The 13828-nt window shown below is 49.2% G+C and overlaps 1 long non-coding RNA gene across 7 annotated transcripts in view; it reads right to left on the minus strand.

The window, feature by feature from the left end:
• Positions 1-13588, minus strand: part of Gm34719 — a 41528-nt gene extending 27940 nt beyond the window's left edge. The window contains exons 1-4 of one of the 7 annotated variants that reach the window (XR_381939.4): positions 11978-12041; positions 5885-6012; positions 5686-5740; positions 4252-4416 (exon numbers count right to left, since the gene is read on the minus strand). This is a non-coding gene — a long non-coding RNA (predicted gene, 34719). Of the gene's footprint in view, positions 1-2105; positions 2359-3802; positions 3901-4251; positions 4417-5685; positions 5741-5884; positions 6013-8607; positions 9416-11977; positions 12054-13518 lie in introns of those variants that run through there. The other 6 variants (XR_873004.3, XR_873005.1, XR_873007.2 and 3 more) reach the window with 6 other exon arrangements.
• Between the last annotated feature and the right edge of the window lie 240 nt (positions 13589-13828).

The following is a 13828-nucleotide window of genomic DNA, read 5'->3' on the forward strand; positions in this document are numbered from 1 at the left end:
GGCACCCCCTACACCCCAACTGTGGTCTACTATCCCATGGGCTAGGGTGCCAAACTGAATAAAAAGGAAAACAGGAGAAACTGAGCTGAGGACCAGCCCGCTGCAGTCTGCTTCCTGCCTGAGCATGCAGTGTGACCCGCCACTTCACACCACTCCTGCCTGCCCCAGTCAGAGCTGCTCGTCACGTCCAGCCACTTCACACCATTCCTGCCTGCCCCACAGCCAGAGCTGCTTGTCACAACCAGCCACTTCACACCACTCCTGTCCCACATGTTCCTGCCTTTACATAGTCCTGCCCCACAGCCAGAGCTGCTCTTGTGACCAGCCACTTCACACCACTGCTGCCTGCCCCAGTCAGAGCTGCTCATCATGACCAGCCACTTCATACCATTCTTGCCTGCCCCACAGCCAGAGCTGCTTGTCATGACCAGCCACTTCACACCACTCCTGTCCCATATGTTCCTGCCTTTACATAGTCCTGCCCCACAGCCAGAGCTGCTCTTGTGACCAGCCACTTCACACCACTGCTGCCTGCCCCAGTCAGAGCTGCTTTTTCTTATCTGACATGCTGGACTGCGCCTTCACACCGTGACCCAGAACAAACCCTTCCTTCCTCAAGACGCTCTTGTCGGCAGTCGTTACAACAAGAAAACTAACAGACACACCTTAAAATGAGTAACACCAGCACATTGCTGTGTGTGCCTGACGAACTGCAGCAGGTTCAACAGGGGCCTGAGCTCTGTGGAGCTGGAAATGAGGGAAGCACTGTGTGGTGGTTTGTATATGCTTGGCTGAGGGAGTGGCAGTATTTGAAAGCATGGCCCTGTTGGAATAGGTGTGGCCTTGTTGGAATAGGAGTGTCACTGTGGGCGTTGGCTTTAACGCCCCTCAATCCTACCTGCCTGGAAGTCAGTCTTCCACTAGCAGCCTTCAGATGAAGATGTAGAACTCTCAGCTCCTCCTGTACCATGCCCACCTGTATGCTGCCATGCTCCCACCTTGATAATAATGGACTGAACCTCTGAATCTGTAAGCCAGTCCTGATTAAATGTTGCCTTTATAAGACTTGTCTTGGTCATGGTGTTTGTTCACAGCAGTAAAACCCTAACTAAGACACAATGCTATCTAATACCCTCCACTACTAACTAGAAGCCTTGAAGAAGGACAGTCCAGATGCCAGAGTGAAACCCTCTCAATGTCTGAGCCACCTTTTGTCAGCTGTATGACATCAGACAGTTGACCTTTGCTCTGAGTTCCCTTGTCTCTCCATCTTAGTCTCTGTTCTATGGTTGTCAAGAGATACCATATCCAAGGGCACTCTTATAAGAGCAGGGTGGGGGCTTGCTTACAGTTTCAGAGATGTAGTACATTATCATCATGGCAAGGAACACAGAGACACATATAACATAATAACAGTAACAATAACTGAGAACTGTATCCTGATCCACCAGCCAAGAAAGAGGCACTGGGCCTAGCATGGGCTTTTGAAATCTCAAAGCCCACCCCCAGTGACACCCTTCCTCCAACAAGGCCACACCTCCTAATTCTTTTCAAATAGTGCCACCGCTCCATGATGACTAGGCATTAAAATATATGAGTCTATGGGGGCCGTTCTTACTCAAACCACCACACTATCAAATCAGACAAGAGCAACGAGGAGCCCATCAGGTGCTGCAAGGACTACATGCAGCAAACCAGATAAAACTATGTAAAAGGGCACTGAATATATACACCATGGCCATCCCCAGGGACATAGCCCAGTGGGGTTCCCAGAGCCAAGCAGCAGCCTGTACAGTCACTGTCCTTCCCACTGCAGAATGAGCCTTGGGAACACAAGGCTTAGAGAGAGAAGCCAGGAGAAGAAAGGCAATTGCTACAGAATCCCACAGTGGGCAAAGCTGTCGAGAAAGGAAGCAGGTCACCAGGCGCCAAGGGCTGGGAGGGAGTTACAAGGAGATGGCTAGGACCTTTTGGGATAATGAGAAAAAAGGTCTGAAACAGAATCGTGATGAAGACTGTGAACATGAGGAACACACTTAAGGTCATCATACGGCACAGTTTTTAAACAGTTAAAATGGTGGGTGCTATGTTATTAGCATTCTGAAGCCCCCTTCCCCTCAAAGCTACAGTTTCTGAGGTTCCCAGTGGATACGACGACGATTCAGCTCATTCGGACTCTTCGTCAGAAATCGGTGAGCAGTAGGCTTCCTAGGATGCAGAGGAAGAGATGGAGCCATCTTCTGTGTGCATCACCCAGCCTTGGACATCATCATCACCATCACCATCACCATCACCATGAGCAGCAGCAGGTCTATGTATGGCTGTAGGGCACAGCAGGGCCTCATTTCCTGGTTGGCACTGTAGGCAAGCCAGGGTCACAGAGAGGCCAACAGGGAGTGAGTGACCGTGGCCCTGCCTCACTGAAGACCTTGACCACACCTAGATCTGACGTCTGCTATGTCACAGGGGCTAATATACAACTTTTAAGACTGACCATAAGCACATCTCTCTGGACATGGAAACCTATTCAAGAAACAGAGACAGGCTCCATCCCTCTCATCCCGACACATGTAATCCTCTATTTGGCTGTGACTGGATAGCTCACAACAGTTCACAAGGCTGTGCCTTTGCCAGGATCCTTGCTTCATATGTCTAGAATGAGCCTGGGCCCTGTGCTCTGTGTGCTGTGCAGACTTCTTCCACACTTCATGCTTCTACCTATAGCTGCGCCTGCTTTAACCAGCGCCCCACGTGGGAACAATTCACAGACAGTATGAAGTCGTTCTGAGGTCTCACTTTTCATGTGTTTAAAAGCAGGCTGGAGATAAAATGCACAGGGCCACCATAGCCTCAGGCACTGCTAAGGCACCCCTGGTCACCATGAATGAAAACCATGCCCATACGTTTAGTGGGGTCCTGCTGCGAGGCACTGAGCCTGCTGATTGCACTCCAGCCATGCTTATCCATGCCAGCACCACATCTGGGACTTTGCCAATCTGATTTCAGAGCAGCTCCAAGGCTATCTCAGAGCCAGTTAGCTCGCTGTGCATTTGAGAGGTCAATCAAGGTTGAGACCAGAAGGACAGCTAGCTCTGACTCCTTCCTGGGGCCTTTGGTTGTAAAAGACCAAAGAGGCCATAAAACAAAGATTTATTCAGCCTCAGCGGGACAGCTCAATGGCACAGCCCTGAAAGACCAGGACAAAAATGAAACATCTGGCCAGAAAAATACACTTGTTTACACATACACACACACACACACACACACACACACACACACAAACACACCCTTCACTAGCTTCACCAAGTTCTTGGACAAAACTTGGACTGAAGATTGAAAACAGCGTAGTATCCTGAGGTCAAGGGCAACCCAAGCAGGAGAAGGAACATCTTGTTTTCTCCTTGTCTGACTCCCTCAGGCAGTGGGTCCCCTCCCCAGCATCCCAGAGAGCAGCCCTGCCCGGGTAGGTAGGCCCCTTGGGACTATATAGCTATGCCACACCCTGAACAGGTGACAAATGCCACCCATGCTGTGACTCTGAAGCCATCTGTGGGTGGTGGGGTCAGCTGTTTGGGGCAAAGGAGCCTCATAGAAAGGAGATACCCTAAAGATGAAGGGGCTGCTGCTGCTGTGGCTAAGGCCACTGGCGCCTGGATTCTGACATCTGCTTGTGTTGAGGATGGGAGCATCTTTGGAGGCGTGGACAATGGCTGTTTTGTGAGGAAGGAAGTCTGCCCTGGCAGCACGGCCCTTGGCCTGAGTTGAGAAACTCGGCTCCCCTTCCAGACTCGAGTTGACTCACCAAGGACATCCAGGCCAAGCTCTGGACTCCGGAGTACTCCGCTGCAGGGTGGTTGGAATCACAGGACCCACCATAGCCTTCCCGATCACTCTGGGATGCTAATGGGATTAATGGGTTAAGGCTAGAAGATGCTTTGAACTTCTTGGCACAATGCCGTCTCCAGTACGGTAATTAATAAATCTTACCAAAGGGGTGGATTAAGGTCAGAGTACACCCAGAAGCCCGGGGGAGAGTGGGCTGGGCTTCGAACATGGCTGGGTTGCGCCGGCAGTGTTGGGAAAAGGCATGGCCACTGGTCTGCAGCTGTGAGAAGCAGCTGTGGTTTCTCCAGACGTTTCTGGGTCCCTGAACCACGCATGTCAACAGCTCAGACTCATACTGGCTTAAAAGGCTATTACTGAGATAAAATAAGTGACCATGAAGTAGCTAGCTCCAACGGATACACTTACCATATAACTCCTACACTTAAGATTCAGGGGGGACATCACAGAACGGCAGAAGATCCAGAGGCTCAGGACGCTTGCGGTAGAGATGGCAGGGATGCTGTACCCAGGAAATCTCAACAGTATGGGCTCCGAAACAAGACGCGAACACAGCACCAGTTGACATGTCAACTGCCAATGTGGAAAGAGGGAATCACATAAAACCTTACTCCTAGACAACTGATGACTGCCAAGGGGGAGGGGGGAGGGGGGAGGGAGGGAGAGAGGGAGGGGGAGAGAGGGAGGGGGAGAGAGAGAGAGAGAGAGAGAGAGAGAGAGAGAGAGAGAGAGAGAGAGAGAGAGAGAGGATGAGAATCCATCTTCTCAGGGACAAGCTCCCCCAATAGGTTATCCAAATCAACACTAAATGAACTCAGCTGGTGTTATACATGTACTACACACATATGCAGTGATAATATTAACTAAAGAAGAGGTGGTAAATTGGAAGGGGGTACAGGAGGAGTCTGAAGGGGAGGGGAGGGGCCAAATAACATAAGTACAGTATTCATGTATAAGGGTCTGAAAAGAAATTAAATGTTTAAGTTCAAAATGGTCTCTTACCTCAGAAAAAGCCCACAGTAACAGATACACACATATACACTACCCCTGTGAAAGTCAAGACTGGAGAAGAAATGCCAGCCCAACTGCCAGGGGTTCCCAGGGAAGGGTCATTGCATAGAAAATGGAGGTGAAACTTCTCATAGCCATAAGAAATGGTGGCCAACCACACAGCAGTCCTCACAGACTCATGGGAGACTCTTTCCAAGCCCCTCCAGCAAGTGCCTACATACACTGAGACCCTATACAATATAGTTTTCCCCTACATATAATACATATGATAAGTTTAATTTATAAGTCAAGCACTGCTAGAGATTATCAACAATAACTAATAACGATCTTAAAATGAGCACAATTCCCTCTAAGTTAGCCAACATCATTGCTCTTGGATGTTACAGCCATTATTAAGAAAAAGTTATGGTTTCTCGAATAAATACTGAGATACTCAATCGTCAATCCAATAACAAAGATGGCCACACAATAACTAACGGGTTGGTAGTGTATACAGTGTGGATGCACAGGAGAAAGAATGACTTATGTCCTGGGTGACATGCAGCAGGATGGATGGAGATTTCATCACCCTACTTGAAGCTGTGGTATTTAGAACATAAATCCTTTATTTTGGAAAGTTTTCTTTTAAAATATTTGGTGAAGCTGAAGACAAATGGGGGCTAGGTGTAAGTTGACCCCACTGCTATCCTCAAAGTGGATCTGGAAATTGTCAACAAATCTTGAGTGTTCACAATCTCATTTACTAAATGGGAGTGACCGTGGCTTTGCAGCTGATTACCCAGGCCACCTTTCCCTTTTGTCTTGTGGTGACAGTGCCCTGTGAACACTCACCTACTCATCTCCAGAATCCTGAGAATGCCTGAAGCCTTGCTACCCGGAGGATGCTCTGCAAATGGTCAGATCCAGACATGGTGTGAGCCTCCCATCTCTGACTGAGATCACACACCCCTCCAGTACTGTTCCTTCCTGCCCATCCCCTGTTTGCACACATTCTCCTGCGTCACATAGAAAGCGCTACCCTACCACTCACTTGCTCGGGACACAGAAGTACTCCTGATGATGGAAGAGTCCAAGTTTAAAAGCATCTCAACGCTGTTTGAAAGCCCAGAGCTCAAAGTCTCCTGTAAGACTCATGGAAATCTCTTAACTGTGATTCCCCTATAAAATCAAAATTAAAAAGTAGATCATATACTTCCAGTATACAATGATACAGGGTATACATTAATTACTACTCCAAAGGGGAGGGAAGGGAAGAAATCCTGGACCAAAACAAGACTGAAAACTCCACATCTCCGTCTGCTGTCAAAGGGCTCTTCAGATCTCCAACTCCCTTCAGCCATGTTGACTGAAGCACACTTCTCTCTTGAGCTGGTTCCCCTCCATTAACACATTTCTACAACAAATACCCAATGGCTCATCAACAGTGTCTTATGGTCTCCAAGGCAATCCAGACTTCAACTTCACAGTTTCACTAGCCTCTCTAGGCTTCCATGCAGAGAAACCCATGACATGGGTCTGGCCTCAGTGGCTTTCCTTGGTTGCAGAGAAAGACTTCATGGCCCCTTTCCTGTATCTTTGACTCTAAAGCCAAAACCATTTGGCTGAAGCTGCCGTGTTGTTACTTGTTGATGCTGGAACACGCCCCTCCTGCCCTCTGCCCTATTCAGTTACATTTGGACCTGCATTCTCTTATTGATGGTTTCCTTCACTTCTTAAGGTTTTCTTTAGTCGATTTTTCACAAGTCATAAGCTTAGCTGGATGGGGGCTTGCTCTAAGGCCTCCACTCCTTTATTCCATCCTTGAGCCCTGAGCGTATCTACTTAGGATTCGTATTTCCTTGAGCCCTGGGTGTAGATTTGCCACGCTTGCTGCTGCTCTTTTTCTCTGCTAACTACAGTTTATATTTCCCTCATTCTGCTTGATCCTATTCCTTCTTGATAGATCTGTATAAGAGTGGCACTAACCACCTCACAATGTAGTCAATACTAGGCTGCCTTGAAATCTCCTCTGCCAATGCCATTACTCCAAAAACACTTCAGTTTAACCTCAAATAGATTTTTTTTTTGGACAAGAGGAGAAAGCAACCACAGTCTTTGCCAAAATATCACAAGAATAGTCTCTAGGCCACTGATTAATATTCTTCTCCTCTGAAACCTCTTGAGTTGGGTCATCAGAATCTACATTACTCTCAGCACCACTGTCTCCCATGCTTCTACTGTTTAGGTCCATCAAGCCCCACATAAAGCATCCAACTGCTATCCTAACCCAAAGTTCCAAAGCCCACATTGTGCCAACAAGAAGCAAGGCCACACCTGTCACAGCAATACTCTGCTCCGCATACCAAGTCCTGTCTTAATCAATGGTCTAGTTTCCCGAAGAAACACTACGACTCCCTCCCTAATGACCAAGCACTAAAATAGATGAGCCTATGAAGACCAATCTTATTCAAACTACCACAAGAACCATGGGGAGGCAGGCAGGTCCAGGTCTTACTTGACCAGGCAGCCTCGTCTGGCCGAACTTCAGAACATTGACATAAGAGACCCTGTCTTAAAAGCAAGATAGACAGTGCCTGAGGAAGGATGCCAGTGTTGACCTCTGACCTCCACATGTGTGTGTATGTCCATCTGCACATGGTACACACACACACACACACACACACACACACACACACACACACACACAGAGGCTGTTTTGCTGCCTTAAAGGCAAGACCTGCAACCTTCAGTAAGGCACTCCAAGCTGTCTGTGTCAAGCCCTTGGCCACCCATCCCCCACTTCAGGACCTCCTCAGACTTTCCCTGAAATGCCTCACATATCAAGCTGAGAGCATGCTGCAACTTCTGCTTCCAGCTCCCACCTCAGCTTCCACTATCATCATTTGGCATCCATTACTACAGTAGCTGGGTTGACTTCCTTGGAGGCTTGACCGCCTTTGACTACCAATCTGCACCAACCACAGCCAGGCACATGTAAGAACCCTTAAATCTGGATGTAAGATTCCAGAATCCTGCTCTGTCCCACTCTCCACCCCCACCACACCCCCTGAGCACTCCCACCCCTCTCCCCTCCATCCCCCATCCCTCCACTAAGACTCATGAAGGGACCTGTCCCAGCATAACATCTGATGAGTCACACATGAGGCCCCCCACACAGCCCTGCAATGTCAATTCATGGCAGACTCCAGGCCCAGCCCTTGAGCAGTGCAGGCAGCATCAGCTGACTCTGGGGCCAAGAGGAGCCTCTCTTCTGAAACCTCTCACTTAGGAGTGTAGAAGGCTAGCATTCTCGGTTACCTCAACAGTTTCCATTTCACTGATGAATTACTGTTCTAAGGTGGAAAGGCACCGGAATGTCAGTATGTTTTTAAAGTTGGCCTCAGCAGACCCACTTATGGGCCCGGGTGTACCAGAGTTCACTTCTCAGAACGAGGGTCCTCAGAGGGCTCTGCGGGATCCTTGCAAAGAGAGTAAGAATGGACAAAATCTGGAGCCTTTCCCCCTCCCCCCTCCTTTTCGGAATCATGCCACCCTCGAAGGGCTGGAAGAGGGAGATAGACCTAAGCCATCTTCCCCACAGTCCCTATGAAAACATCAAAATGCTCAAAATAGGTGCAGGTCGAGCCCAGCCGTGGCAGGGCCAGCCCGAGAGCCTGCAGCAGAGCCAGCAAGCAGGAGTTTGAAAGGGTTGTATCAACGGGATGCCGAGGGCCACCACCCTCCATAAATCAGAGCAAGCCTTGGCTGCCTCACCGTCCCCTTCCCGGCCGGGTCACTCATGGGTGAGGGGGCTGCTGCTGGCTCGGGATCCTTCTGAGTGCAGCATGGGACTGTGGCGTGACCTGGCCTGACCCCAGCCAGGGCCCACACACTCAGTGTCTACTCACCGCACAGTCACATGGTTATACAAGCTCATTTGATGTTACAGAGAACATCGTGTCCAGGCAAAGCCCAGCCCCTCAGTCCACGGGGGTGGGGTGGGGACAAACAGCAGGGAGGAAGGCGCCTAGGTGTTATCCAGCCGGATCTGGCCTTCATCTGAGCTCTGTCACTCACTGGCTGTGCTGCATGGGACAGGCACCGTGGCTGCCGCTCTGTGCACACCTAGACCGCACTGCAGAGGGCTTCATCGAAGTATACGTGTGTATCTGCTCAAGTGCAGTGTGCCCCTCACCCTCTTGGGTCCTTACCAGCCTCAGCAGGGCATGGTGGCTGGTGGAGTAAGGCAAGGAGGAAGGAAGGATGGATGAAGATGCTTTATTTCTTTCCCTCTTCTTCCTTGATTCTCACTGAATCAAGGGTAAGCCGCCTGGAGAAAATGGGCTGTTATAATCTTTCCTTTCATGTCCAGCCAGGAATCTTGCTACTCAAAGCAGAACGCTGCCTGCGGGCTCCTAAACCATCTCAGGAGAGCTGAGGGTCAGCTGTCCCAATGTGACCCCAGCCATGACTGGGAAAGATCAGTTCCCGGAGAAATGGTGAGAGAGGAATAAACAGACACCCTTCCAGCAGAGACTAGTCCTGGGCCACCAGGGCTTTGGGAATCCTTCTGGGGAGGTGAGCTGACTGCAGCACCCTCATACCTCCATGTCAAGTGTGCAGGGATGGGGGGAGCACGGGGAAATTTAAGTTATGAGTGGCCAGAGGAACAGAGTGCTTGTGGATTGTGATAAATGTCTGTCCTATAACATGAGGGTTTCTCTGTCTGCTTGTCACATCCCATAAGTCCCTACACCCGAGAAGAAAGACAGAAACACAGAGGCTTTGTAGAGTCCTAGAAATCTCCAGTGGAACCCCCTCCAGAACTATATAGCTCATCCACTGTGTGGTCCTGGGCACACTGTGGGTGGCCTCCCAGTAGGGCCATAGACTTAAAGGTTAGACACTCCAGGAAAAGGGACCAGAGGACAGTCTAGCCTTTAACCAGGGTTATAGAAGCAAGAAATAGGATGACCATTTCCAGGCCCTGGTGGAAGAACACAAGGCAGGATTGGTGTTAAATGGGGACAGTTTCAGCTCAGGAAGATGGAAGTTTTCTGGAGGTGGACGGTGGCGATGGGAGCGCCCATCCACCACCACAGGGTAACTTATGTCGGGTACATTTCTCCACATACACACACACACATACACAAGATCTTAACAAGAAAAGGTAGACTATGCTTATATATAAATATATGGTGTCACTTACATAATCTAATTCATTATGTAAATGGTGTGGAAATTGTATAACACATTTAAAGTTTTTAAAGTAACAAAAACATGTACTGTGTATTTCAAAATAGCTGGAAGAGATTTTTGACTGTTTCCCCAGCAAGAGACGCTAAATGTTTGAGGTGATGGAGTACTGATACCCCCCCTCTCTCTGAAGTGGATCTGTGCACTGTCCACAGAAATGTGTCCACATGACTGACAGGTGTCAGTTAAAGTCTTAAACCATAGCAAACAGGGGGAACAAAGATAGAGGAGGGAGTGGGCCCCAAGCCAAACCTCAGCTTCTACACCGAGGGTCACCGAGGAGTGTAAATGGCTGAATGAATAGCTAGGACCAGCGTTCTCCTGAAGTAAGGCGAGTTGAGGTAGGTGGAGAGGCAGTTCTTCCCTCCCAGGTCTTCTGTCATTATGGGATCCTGTCTGTGTGTCACTCGGGGTAGCGCAGCGCTACTGGAGGTTTCTCTGACAAAGACATTCAGCTTTCCAGGAGAAAACCTCTTCCTGGGGTTCCTGCCTTGGTCCCACCCAAGTTTCAAATGAAATGAGTGTCTCTGACTTCCCCTGATTCCTCCTGGCTTTGCAGTGCTGGGTGAACAGGAGACAACTACAGCTTCTCTGCTCCTCTGTGAGCCTCTTCGTCCCTGTCCCATCCCCTGTGCTTGGAGACCAGGGTTTGAGGAAAGGAGGAAATCAGGCAGACAAGAGCAGGAGCCGCCTTCATCCCTCCCACCACCCGACCCTGCTGCTTATGTTGTATGGGGCAGGTGGCTGAGCCAGCAGGTCAGGAGTTCTTGATTAACCTAAGGATGAACTGGGAGACACTGGGAGAGAGTGGACATCATGGATGATCTAGTGTCACATAGGGGAGAGGAAAGGGAAGTATAGACTTCAAGTCAGCTGGAAGAGAGCCTGTTTCTCATACACTCTGGAAACACCACCATCCAACCTCCTCGTCTGCCAACCCTGGCCTCTGCTTTCTGATGTCTTCCTGATCACTGATGATATGATTCCCAATCTCCTATTCAATACAGGGCTGTGGATACCCCCACACAGCCCCATGGCTAAACATGTCTATCACCATGCGAAGAATGGCTCAGTTTCATCAGAATCCTGCCTGGTTTTCGGCCTTGAAAAATATGTTTAGCATGGAAGATTCTCAACATTAGCACCAGAGACTTTTCCACCTGCCCTGGAAATTGTATTTCATTGCATAGATGGGTTATTTGTCCAACAGTAGTTCTAGATTCGTCTAGAGAAGCCCAGACACAGCACTAGGCATGGAGGAAGGCAAGCAAGCTTCCAGCCATGGACATTCTCACATGAGGAAGTCAACACAATCCCAGCGCATGTGCCAGGGCAGGGGGTGTCTGTGGAGCATGTGAGACACACAGAAACAAGGACAGGACAGATTCCTGAGAGCTACATCCCAGAGGTGTGGGCACCAGGCACTTTAGTGAGGACAAGATTGTCCAGCATAGAAAATGCCCCTTCACAAACCTTAGAAAATTAATCACATAAACAAGACCCAGAATGGCAGCCCTCCAGCCTCTGTCCTTCACGACTGGGCTAGACACACACCCTGATGCTTGCATGGCCCTGCCCAGGTACAGAGAGGGCCATAACCAGAGCATGGACTCATATTGGCATGTAAACCACGGGGTATAGGAAGGGTCACAGCTTCTCCAGGCCCCACAGAGAGCCCACACCAAGCCACTGTACCTCTCCCTACAAGGCCTAGAGCTGAGAGCACACGTCAGCACCAGCCATGGTGGGATGGGTGTCCAATCCACCTTACCCCCATCAGTCTCCTGGACCGCCTGTGCTCGTCTGATGGAGACCCCGAAGCACACTGCATGAATGCGCACTGCCCCATCTCAGTACATCCCTGTCCCTGACACCCGAGCCTACTTACCTCTTGCCATCCCAGAGGCTGGGAAGAGCAATGACCCAGAACATTCAGTGAGGGCTGCTTTGGGTTCCAAGGCAATGCCTTACCCATGATCCTCTTGTGACAGAGGGAAAGGAAGCACACGTGTCACAAGCCCCTCAGTAAGGACACAAATTGTGCCCATGAGGACGGAGGCCTCAGACTTAACCACCCCTTGAAAGCCCTGTCTAATACCACTGAGTCAGGACCCCTATCTCCACATAAACTTTGGAGGAACCTCAGTTTCCAAATCATCTCACACCTAACTTCAGGGCTGGCGCATGTGATTTTCTTGTGAACACTGGCTGTGATGGTTTGTATATGCTTGGCCCAGGGAGTGGCACTATTAGAAGGTGTGATCTTGTTGGAGTGGGTGTGGCCTTGTTGGAGTGGGTGTGGCCTTGTTGGAGTGGGTGTGGCCTTGTTGGAGTAGATGCATTACCGTGGGCATGGGCGTTAAGACTCTCCTAGCTGCCTGGAAGTCAGTATTCTGCTAGTAGCCTTCAGATGAAGATGTAGAACTCTCAGCTCCTCCTACACCATGCCTGCCTGGATGCTCCCACCTTGATGACAATGGACTGAACTTCTGAGCCTGAAAGCCAGCCCCAATTAAATGTTGTTCTTCTAAGAGTTTCCTTGTTCATGGTGTCTGCTCACAGCAGTAAAACCCTAAGACACTTGCCAAGTAGCCATATGTCTCAAGAACCCAACAGCCAGGGCAGCAGCCCTCCCAGCAGCCCTCGGCCTAGTGGCCTCTATCAGGCCCGCTTCTAGTTTCATACTGTTCTTTGGCCATGTCTCCCTTGCTGGATTCTTTTCCCCCAGCACTTAGTGATGAATTAAATTCTTTTCATTTTTTTTATTGATGTAAAATAACAATCCAGAAAGAAAAAAAAAAAGCAAGAGAAAATTCCCAGCTGACCAAAACTCCTAACCTTCAGGACAGCAAGATTTTTACAAAGTGTGTCTGAAATTAGCCAAACAGCAGGGGCAGCTGGCCCAGATGTGCTGGGGGCAAATAGCTGCCTAACAGAAGGAAAAGGGTAGAGGGGCAGCTGGTCCCCAGGCCAGATCTGCCACTTAGGCCTGTGTGGTCACAAGAATATCACTACAAATCATACAGTCCTGTTTGTAGCCTTCCTCCATAAGAGGACAGTTCCTAGGCCTGCTCTTACGTGGCAGCAAGAACAGGTTCCTGACAGTCCCCAGGTAATACACGCCACCTCTTCAGTCTGGTGATTCCAAGTAAATAGGGCCACACAAAACACAGCAAAGCATCACTCTCTGGAGCTAAGAGGATGTCAGAGATCACCCTGAATCCAGGGTGTAGGATACCCCCATCTCAAAGGGCTATGCTTTAGGACCCCCCAGGGTTACATGAGAATGGATAGTAATCAAATCCTACAGAAAATTTGTCTTTATAGTTACAGACCTGGAATAAAACCTAAACTAATTAATTTAATCAAATTAGTTTAATCTGAGACATTAGTAATAGCATAACAAGATAGGCAATTATAATACATTACAAAAGATTTGAATCAATGTGGTCCTCATGTGGTCCTTGCTCTCCAGTAGATCAATGAGGGGATGGTGGCTTGAAGTACATCTTGGAAGTGAAGGGCAGAGGGCTGACTCACATCCTGGTTGTGACCCAGCAGGGAGTTGCAAGATTGCATCACACTGCTCAGAATGGGGGTTGGGGGAGGATGGGTGAAAAACTTTTGACTCTTTTTTTTTGTTTTTGTTTTGTTTTGTTTTGTTTCTTGAACTTTCCAGACAGCATTTCCAGGCTGCAGTTGACAGTGGGTGACTAAAGCCATGGAAAGCAAGACCAAA

This window comes from Mus musculus, chromosome 12 (genome assembly GCF_000001635.26).
Source record: "Mus musculus strain C57BL/6J chromosome 12, GRCm38.p6 C57BL/6J".
Classification (NCBI taxonomy): domain Eukaryota; kingdom Metazoa; phylum Chordata; class Mammalia; order Rodentia; family Muridae; genus Mus; species Mus musculus.